Source organism: Pteronotus mesoamericanus, unplaced genomic scaffold (genome assembly GCF_021234165.1).
Source record: "Pteronotus mesoamericanus isolate MK-2021 breed Mesoamerican mustached bat unplaced genomic scaffold, CSHL_Meso_final scaffold_533, whole genome shotgun sequence".
In the NCBI taxonomy this organism is placed as follows: domain Eukaryota; kingdom Metazoa; phylum Chordata; class Mammalia; order Chiroptera; family Mormoopidae; genus Pteronotus; species Pteronotus mesoamericanus.
Window position 1 is genome coordinate 4,842,551 of NW_026555320.1, and position 9,092 is coordinate 4,851,642.

The window sequence follows — 9,092 nt, forward strand, 5'->3', positions numbered from 1 at the left end:
AAAGGCTTGCCCTCCATCTCCTGGGGCCCAGCAGGTGGCAGAGCAATTCCGGCAAGCCCCTGTGTCCCTGGTGATGGCGTCTGTGTCTGTCATCCACTGGGGAGGGGCAACGAGTCATAACAAAGGCGACACAGGCAGAGTGTGCCCTCCCTGCCGCTCCTGGCAATCTGCTCTCTCGTGGCTGGTGTTGCCCTCCCAGCACCCTGGGGCGTAGGGAGGGGTCTGCTTTCATTTCACAGATGAGGAAACCGGGGCCCAGAGAGTGGGCAGTGCGCGCACACGGGAGTGGGGGGCGAGCCTCACAGCCAGGCGTGGATTTGAGGGGTCCTTGGCAGGGCCAGTAGGGACCTCGCCACGCCTGACTGTGCTCACGCCCAGCCAGCACCTGCTGCCTCGTTGGCCCTGAGGCTTGGGTGGGTGGAGTGCGGCGCGGTGAGGCGGGGTTGCTCAGCGGCCCTGCCTGCGGTGGCCACGCACCCTCCTCCAGCGGACACTGTAGCCGCCGCCGGGACAGTGAGGTCGGAGTGGCGGGGCGCCGCCGTGGCCAGGCTCACGTCGGTCTCCAGCTTACATGCCAGTCAGGCTTCCGTAGGTGCCAGGCCCTTCCTGCCCGGGGCCCACCTCCCAGCTCTCCTGAGACCTGTCAAAAGGGCTGGGTCTAGGAGGGGCCTGGGCCATCAGGGTCTCTCGCGGTGGCCCCAGACCTCAGCCCCGGGCCTATAAGCCTGTCCTACCACCCTTAGGGACCCTGTTGCCAACGTTTCAGGCCATTCCAGGGTGGAAACTCAGCAGCTGGGGTGTGGGAGCTTAGTGGCTTCCCCACCCCACCTGAAGCAGGATCCCAACGGCAGTCTGGCTCCTGCTGCCTGTCCTCCCAGAACCAGCTGTGCACCTTCCGCCCCGGGGAGACTCCACCAGACCCTCTGGAGTTCATGGTCCAGAACGAGGGTGAGACGTGGCGATGTCAGCCTCTGCCCCCCAGTGCTTGGCCTGGGGCGGGGGGCGGGCACGTATGGTGTCTGCGAAATGAACGGTGAGTGGAGGGCGAATGAGTGGGTGATATTTGACTGAGACACAAAGACAGTGAGGGTTCGCCCCAGAAGCTCAGGGGGCAGAGACCAGCTGGGTCATCGGGGGCAGAAACAGCGTTGGAGCCGGGCCAGAAGAGCCCGAGTGCCTGCCTAGGGGGTGGACGCATGCCAGGCGGGAGGCTGGCCTGGGCAAGGGCTTGGGGACAACGTGCTGGGAGGGTGATGAGGCTGTGGCCCTGCGGGCACTGAGGAGCCACGCAGCCAGGCCCCGGGATGTGGCTCCCCATCGCTGAGGTTTGTTTGGGAGCCCCTGCAGGACCCCTCTGCGTGACCTCCTGGTCCCTCGGCGAGCAGACCGGGTTTTGCTGGTTTCGACTCCGACTTTTAGGGCCCCTGCTTTGTTTTCCCCATTTGCCAATTGGCCTGTCCTGGTAGAGGGCAGAGGGCCCCTAGCATGGCACGATGTGAGGATCCCATCCTGGGGACGCGTGGGGTGAGTTCTCTAGAGCCCTGGACCCACAGGACATGTCTGTGGGGTGGGGGTTAGTGCCCTAGGTCAACGAGTGACTGAGGGAGCAGGAATTGACACGCCCCACAAGCCCTGTCATGAGAAAACACCAGGTCGGGGGGAGGGGGAGCAGAGGGGAAGGGGATGCTCACGGTTGAACACAGAATTTCTTTTCTGTGGAGACCTCTGGTGGGGACACATGCCTTGTGCCCCTCCCCACCTCAGTTCTACCTCCTCCTCCAGGGCTCCTTCTCTGACAAAAAGCCCAGGACATTGGGAACTCAGCCTGGACCACCTCGTATAACCCAAGGCTGCAGAAGCTGAGCCCTGAGCAAGCCAAGGGTCTAGGACTGGGCCCATCTGTGGGTGACTAACTCCAGCAAGAAACACCAGCGTTATTCAGAGAACAGGCCTCAGCCAGCCCTGCCTGGCCCCTCCGGGGAACCGGGCCCAACCAGAGCCTTGGCTGGGAAGTGCGGGCTTCCCGAGGCCCTGGGTTGTCCCAGGGCCTTGGGATGCTGCCTAAGATCTCATCTTTGGGCCCTCAAGAAATTCAGATTCATCTCAGGCTGGGGCAGATGTCCTTGGCCGCGAGGCACTGGCTGCTGCTGGGGCAGGGTGGTGTTAGAGGGAGGGAGCCGAGTCGCAGCCTGCGGGACACAGATGGAGGCTGAGATGGGAAGCAGGTGGGGCAACTTGTGTGACAGGGACAGAGGTGGAGATGGCACTGAGTAGGCGCTCAGGCAGGCTGTGCACGCGTGAGTACATCCTTCAGGGTGGCAAGCGTGAGGTCCCCAAGTTAATCTGGGGGTGCTGGAGGCGGGCCAGAGGGTGGAGTGTAGATCTCAGATCTCTCCTCTGCAGGCCGTGCCCCCTCCCTCCCTCTCCTCCTCCCTTATCCCTCCATCTAGGCTGGTCCCTGCTCCTTCCTGTAGCTAATAGGAGTTTTGCAGAAACTTGTCCTCGGATTAAAGCTTCAACCCCTGTCTCAGGAGCGGGGGCAGGGAGGCTAGCCAGTCAGGCCATGTGGGGGGAGTATGGGGGCCAGGGGCGAGGCCTCGCTCTCTACCCCAAAATCTCAGGGCAGACCTAACGGATAGGCCCAGAAGAAAGAGGAGGGGCCCTGGCCGATGTGGAGGATACTCGGCGGCGCCCCCAGTGGTCCAGCCCAGGCCTGTCCTCTGTCTCCTGAACGCCGCCCGCAGCTTCCTCTGTGGCCCCTCAGAGGGGCCGGAGGAGCCTTTACAATCTCAAATCAGACTCTGCCATGCCTCATCACCCTCGGGCTGGTCCTGGTCTTCTCTCAATCAGGAACTGCCCCCAACACTCAAGGGGGCCCTGGTCTGGAATCCCCCCGCCAAGGCCGCTGCTCTTCAAGACCTCAGCATTCCCTCCGGGGAATGGGCTCACGGTGACGCTCTAGCCAGGGCGAGATCGAGGCCTGATCCTTCCCATGACCCGCCTGATAGCATGGGTGGAGGCTGCAACCACTGGGGGCAGGGTCAGAGGCCCAGGGTGGCCAAGGGAGCTGCTCTGTCCAGCTCTGTTAGGGAATCAAGCCCTGATAGGCATCCCGTTCCGGGGCAGGGAGCGTGGGCTCGGCGTTGCCACCCTGCCAACCACAGCACCAGGAGCGAAGAGTCTCATCGGCTGGAAGGGGCGTTTGGCTGGCACCAGGTGGGCCAGGCAGGCCCAGCTCCCCGCTGCCTGGCATTGGCCCTGCCACCTGGCCCCGCTCCGAGGTGCAGAGGCCATGAGCTGGCAGGGGTCCTCTGCAAGGGGCCCTCCTCCTCGGCCGTCCAGCGCCGCAGCGTCACAGAGGCCTCGCGGCCCCGCGGCCCCCTGTGCTGGGCAGGGGCTTTCGTGTCTGTCTCGAGGGGGATGGAGACCAAGAAGGGACGCCCTGGCCTGAGGTGTCTGGTCTGAGGGTCCCTCCGCGGGGGGACCTGGAGCCTGGCTTCGGGAAGAGGACCGGGATGGCTGGATGCCCAGGTCTGCCCACCGGCCTCGCCTCCTCCCGGGGGGCCACCTCATCTGGGTCCACTTCCCTGTGTGTAGCAAGGGACCAGGGGAAACCACTTCTCGGCTGTCACGGAAGGGACATTCCCCAGTCATTTGGAACTAAGTAAGTCCAGATCCCAGCTTGCAGGCCCAGCTGAGGACCTTCCTTGGGCCCCCTCCCCCAGGACGGTGGCCACACAGACACATGGAGGGTGTGCGCCGCAGATGTGGGCCTGGGAAGCAGCCAGGAACCCGCAGGATCAGAGCCCCCCACAGTCAGCTTGTGCAGGGCTGCCCAGGTCTGCCCTGGCTCTGAGGTTTACCTCTGCCTCTGCGGGGCTCACTGCAAGGGCTCCACCGCCTTCCAACTCAAGGCCAAGTCTGCCCTGAGTCCCGGCTGCTGCAGCTTGAGACCCTCTGAGGTCAGCCCCGCCCTCAGGTAGAAGAGCCAACAGCAAATGGGCAGCCAGCCCTGCCCCCATCCCAAGGTGAGGGTAGAAAGCAGTTCCCAGACCCCATTCCGAGGACAGAGGGGCCCCGGGCTGAGCCCCCTCCCATTCAGTCAGCAGGAGCCCTGAGGCTGCAGTGAGCCTGGTATGGGAGGAAGAGAGGGGGCCGTGCAGCCCAGAGCGGAGGTCGGGGTCCAGAGGAGAGCAGGGGGCTGGGGGACAGCCACAGTAAGGCCCTGGCTTTGACTTGGCAAGAGAGAGACCTGACCTGGTGTCCATTTTAACAGGGTCCCTCTGACCCTGGCCGACGAGGCTGTAAAGTCCGCAAGAGCAGAAGCGGGGAGTCCAGTGAGGAGGCTCCCATATGCATTGGGCCAGAGGTGAGGCTGCCTGTGAACATGGTGGCTGCACAGGCAATGGCTGCAGAGCTGCTGGCCAGGGAGTGGTCACCTGATATTTTGTATATTTTGAAGGTAAAATTGAAAGTATTTGCTGATGGTTAGAATGCAACTGTGAGTGGGAGAGTCCAGGCTGATTTTAGGCTTTCTGGCCCGAGGAGCCAGAGGCTGGAGCAGCCCCAGCACAGTGGGCAGAGGCCAACAAGTTGCTGGTCAGAGTTCCCAGGCTGGGCTCCGGATCCAGGGCTTTTCTACACAGACCCTGTCTCCCCAGCCCAGCCCCGCATGAGCCCCAGGGGCTGGGGCTGCCCAACCATCAGGGACTCAGTGCCCAGGGCCCAGGCACTTGGAGGCAGGGCTCCTGCCATGTTGCAAAGGAAGCCTGGAAGCCCCATCCCAGCTCAGCGAGGAGGCCCCTCTGGAACCAGATAAGGACTGAGTGCTAGGCCCAAGGCCTGGGCTCCGCAGCAGGGGCTGGGCAGGCCCGAGAGGGCGAGGGACAGCTGGGCTGTCTGGCCTCTGTCTAAACAGGACATGCTTAGGCTGGTCGACAGTCATGGGTCACTTGGCAGCCAGCCAAGCTTGGGTCCACCCAACCCCCACCTCCCTCACCCCCCAAGCACAAATACACACACACGACGGGGGTGGGGTAGCATGTGAGGATCGCAGCCCTGTGTCCGCCTCGCTTCTTCACTCTGAACTCACATGAGAAACAGTTGCTGATAGGGCAGGTCCACGTGGGGACCCGCTGGGAGGATGCAGGGGTCCGGGGCCCTGGGCTGGATCTCTCCTTAGTGTCTGAATGGGGGAGCAGCACAAGCAGGGGCCTAGGGAAGCTCCTGACTCAGCCATCAGGGTTGGCTTTCTGGGAGGTAATGTCTTTCCAGAGGCCTGAGGCCCGAGAAGGGAACAGGAAGAGCGTTCCAGGCAAGGGGAACAGCATGTGCAAGGACCCCGGGAGGAGCGTACGGAGCTCCTGGAAGAGGCTTGGGCCAGGCAGCCTCAAGAAGGGAGGCCAGGCCCTTGCACAGAAAGGGCCACAATGTCTGCCGGTGAAGGAGGTGGCCGAGGGCTCTGGCCTAGAGGAAACCCAGGGCTTACACTGGCACATTCCTGGCAGAGGGGACAACAGCAGAAAAGGCCTAGAGGCGGCTTTGGGGAGCAGCCAGGGAGGTGGGTTGTTCCAGCTTTTGATCGGCTCAGAGCCAGCCCCTGGGGCAGGCTGGGCAGGAAAAGGCTGAGCAGGAGGAGCCGACCCCCATCCCAGCCCTCGGGGCTGCTGGTGACTCCTCGATGCCCGCCCCCTCCCGGTGCTGCCTGAGCAGCCTCCCAGCACCCCCTCCCTGGCCCCTTCTCCAACACTCCCCCTCTCTGGGATCCAGTTCCGGCGCGGGCGGGCGGTGGGGGCTGGGCCAGAGAGCAGGCAGCGCTTGGGGCAGGGGAGATGAGAAAACCAGAAAGTGGGGAAACCTGAGCCAGCAACGCAGGGCTGGGCGGGCCAGGGCTTGCTTAGCCTGCTAGGCCCGGGAAACAGGTTCCCCAGAGACCCGGCCAGAGGGGGGAGTGCGGGCAGTCACTACCTTCCCCCAGGGGGCACGGAGGGCCTCTGCAGCCGGCCTTCCGTTCGGTTCGGCCTTCTCGATGCAGAGGCCTGGAGGGCAGGCTCTCTCAGGTTACCCCAATACGGGGCTTCGCGCGACCCACCTGAGGATGGAGGCCACAGGGTGGACAGACAGAGGACGGTCAGGCCACAGGAGGCCCAGGGCTGCACCTCAGTCCCCACAGCACAGCCTGGAAGAGACAGGAGGAAAAGAAATAGCCAGGAGCACCTCCAGGAACAGACTGGACCAGCGTGAAGGGCTGAGGGGCATTGGGGGGAACCTTCACAGCTCTCCAGCCTCTGTCAGTGCGGTCACCCAGGGTGGGGGCTGAGACAAAGCGGCCAATTCCTTCCCAATTGCAGCACCCCCTGTGGGACCAGGTGGCACCTCCAAAGCTCCCAGGGGTGCTGAGCTGTGGGTCCAAGGCTCCACAGTCGGGATGTCACCCCAAGGGCCTATCTGGTGGGCACTCAGAGCCCATCTGGGAAGGAAGTGGGGTGGCTCCAGGAGGGGGATCCCGGAAGCTGGGCCGGTGGGGGAACCAGGCCTGGTGTAACCATCTCTGCACCCCCCCGCCCCACCTTGTCCAGGCTGGTACCAGGGCGGGCCATGGGGGACCTGAAGAAGCATGGCTGGGATCTGAGTGTCCAGCAGAGAAAGGAGGGAGGCCTGGCCAGCGGGCCATTCCACAGGACACCCTGGGTGGCCCTCAGGGGAAGGTGGCACAGCTGAGTGGCGTTTGGAGGGGGAGACAGAAGGACTCTGGGTGGCAAGGAGAGCGTCGGGTGGGGCTGGTGAGTCCAGAGGGGGTGGATTGTAGGGCGGGGAGCTGGCTCCTAGCCACCGGGCTCTTGGCTCCGGTTCCCTCTCGGATCCTCAGATCGGGCGGATGATGCAGAGATTTGCTCTCTGATTCATTCAGTACAGACTTACTGACCTCCGCAGCGCGTGTGGGGCTCCGGCCCTCACTGCCAGCTCAGGGCATCTATCTGGGTGGCAGGCCCTTGGCTCTACGGGGCCCCTGGCCTGACCCTTCCCTCCTGGAGCCTTCCCAGAGCTCCTGAAAACACAGCTTTTTCAGGACACCACGGCCTTCTCCTCCCAGTCTCCTCTTGCTCGTCTGTACAATGGGGGTGCCAGGACCTGCTTCACAGCGGGCCCCGGAAGGGCCTCCGGCTGAGCAACCTCACACCTGGCACGCAGGGCCTCCCAGCCTGGCGCCGGGGCTCATCTCGAGGGGCTCTAGACACCTGACATGGAAGACAAAATTGTGGGAGGCTCTCCAATTTCCTCCCAATCATATTCATATCTATATCTATATATCTATATCTATCTATCTATCTATCTATATATATCAGTGCTCAGCCCAGCACAGGCACACGGTGAGGGTGCAGTGCAGATTCAGTGCTGCAATCATAATTGTTCTTATTTATATTGATTATTCAGCCTTCTCAAATTGTTTGGGAGAGACTTGGCATTCCGCCGGGTGCAGCCAGGCTCCGCTCTCGCTCTCTTCCCGCTCCCTGCGCGCGCCCCCCGCCCCGCCCCCCCAAACCTCTGTGTCCTGGGCCTATTCTGTGTGCGTGAGTGGGGTTCCATGGACAAATCTCCTGAGTCTCCTTCCTTTCCAACCCAGCACCCTGGAGTCTTTGGCAAGTCCTTACAGTTCTGCTTTAGTGACCGTGATAACGATCGTGCTGGGGGCGTTGACAGAGGTGGCTGGGCCACGACGGGGGAAGCTGGGGCCAGGGGTAGTGGAAAGGGTGGCGTCCGTGATGGTGGCTTCAATGGGGCAACCTTAGGGGTGACCTTGGCACAGAGGAGTAGTGGTGAGGAGAGATGGCGGTCAGTGTTTTAAATGAGACAAGACAGAGGGAAGAGGCGCGGGCACTGCCATGGCAGCTGCCTGACTCCAAGCTGAGGTTTCCTAGCGCGGGCGGCCAGCCCTGGCCCCAAGCTTGTGGGCCAGCGCTCCAAGCGTGGTCAGCAAGCTCCTTACTGCCCTACTGCGCCTGGCCTTTGCAGTCCACCAGCCACTGGGTCAGAGAGAGAGGGGCCTTCTCCAGAGGATCTGATTAGCCAGGAGGAGAAGGGGGAGGGAGAGGGAGGAGCCCTGAGGGGGGACTAGAGACAAGAGGAGAGGAGTTGGGAGGAAGAGGAGGGAGAGGAGGAAGAAAAAAATAGGGGGAGGCAAAGGAGGGGAACAAGAGGGCAGGGAAGGAGAAGACAAGGAGGGAACGCAAAAAGAAGGGAAGGAGGAGGAAGAGGGGAGAAGGGAGGAAAAGAGGAGATAGGAAAGGAGGAAGGGAGGGACAGAAGAGGGAGGAATGAGCGGACAAAGAGGGCCTCTTGGGACCTTAGCAAAGTGCCTGGGGCACGGCTGAGACTGTGGTCCAGGCTGGTGAGGCCATGACCTTGGGGGTTGGATTGGGTGGAGGGTCCCTTCTCGTTCAGTTGCAGGGCTCTGGGGTCATCGCAAGGCCATTTGAAAGCAAACGTCCCTTTTAGGAGATGAGGCCCGGCCTATCTGGCTTCCCTGGGGTATAGAACTGTAATGGGTGGGTCCCTGGGCTGCTGGCTTGAAATAAGGCTGGAGCTTGAGGGTATCACAGGGAGCCTTCGAGTGGCTGGACCGAGCTGTGAGGCTCGACTGTCGCGACCTGGTCTGGGCTGGCGGGTGTGGGCAGCATCCAGCGGTGCCAGCTGTCCCAGGGGCTGCACCGCCACCTGCTGAGCGTCCGGGGCAGTCCTGGGTCCTGCGCTGCGGGGCTCAAGCGCGCGGCCAGCCGGCAGGGAGTGGGCAGGAGCGACACGACTAGGGGTGCGCAGGTGAGCGCAGGCTCGTTCCTCCCCGGTGCGCCCGCCCTTCCCGCCAGGGAGTTGAGTACCGGGTAAACACCAGGCGCGGTGCGCGCGGTGTATCCACCGAGAGACAAAGCCAGGGCGGGGCGGGGGCGCCGCCCGCGAAGCCGGGGCGGGGGCGCGAGGTGCAGATTAGCCTCCCCTGGCGCGGGCTGCCCGACCGCCTGGTAGACCCCAGCCTAGCCAGCGGACAGGTGGAGCGGGGGCGGGGTGGCGGCCGGGCGGGTCCCGCCCCGGGGGTG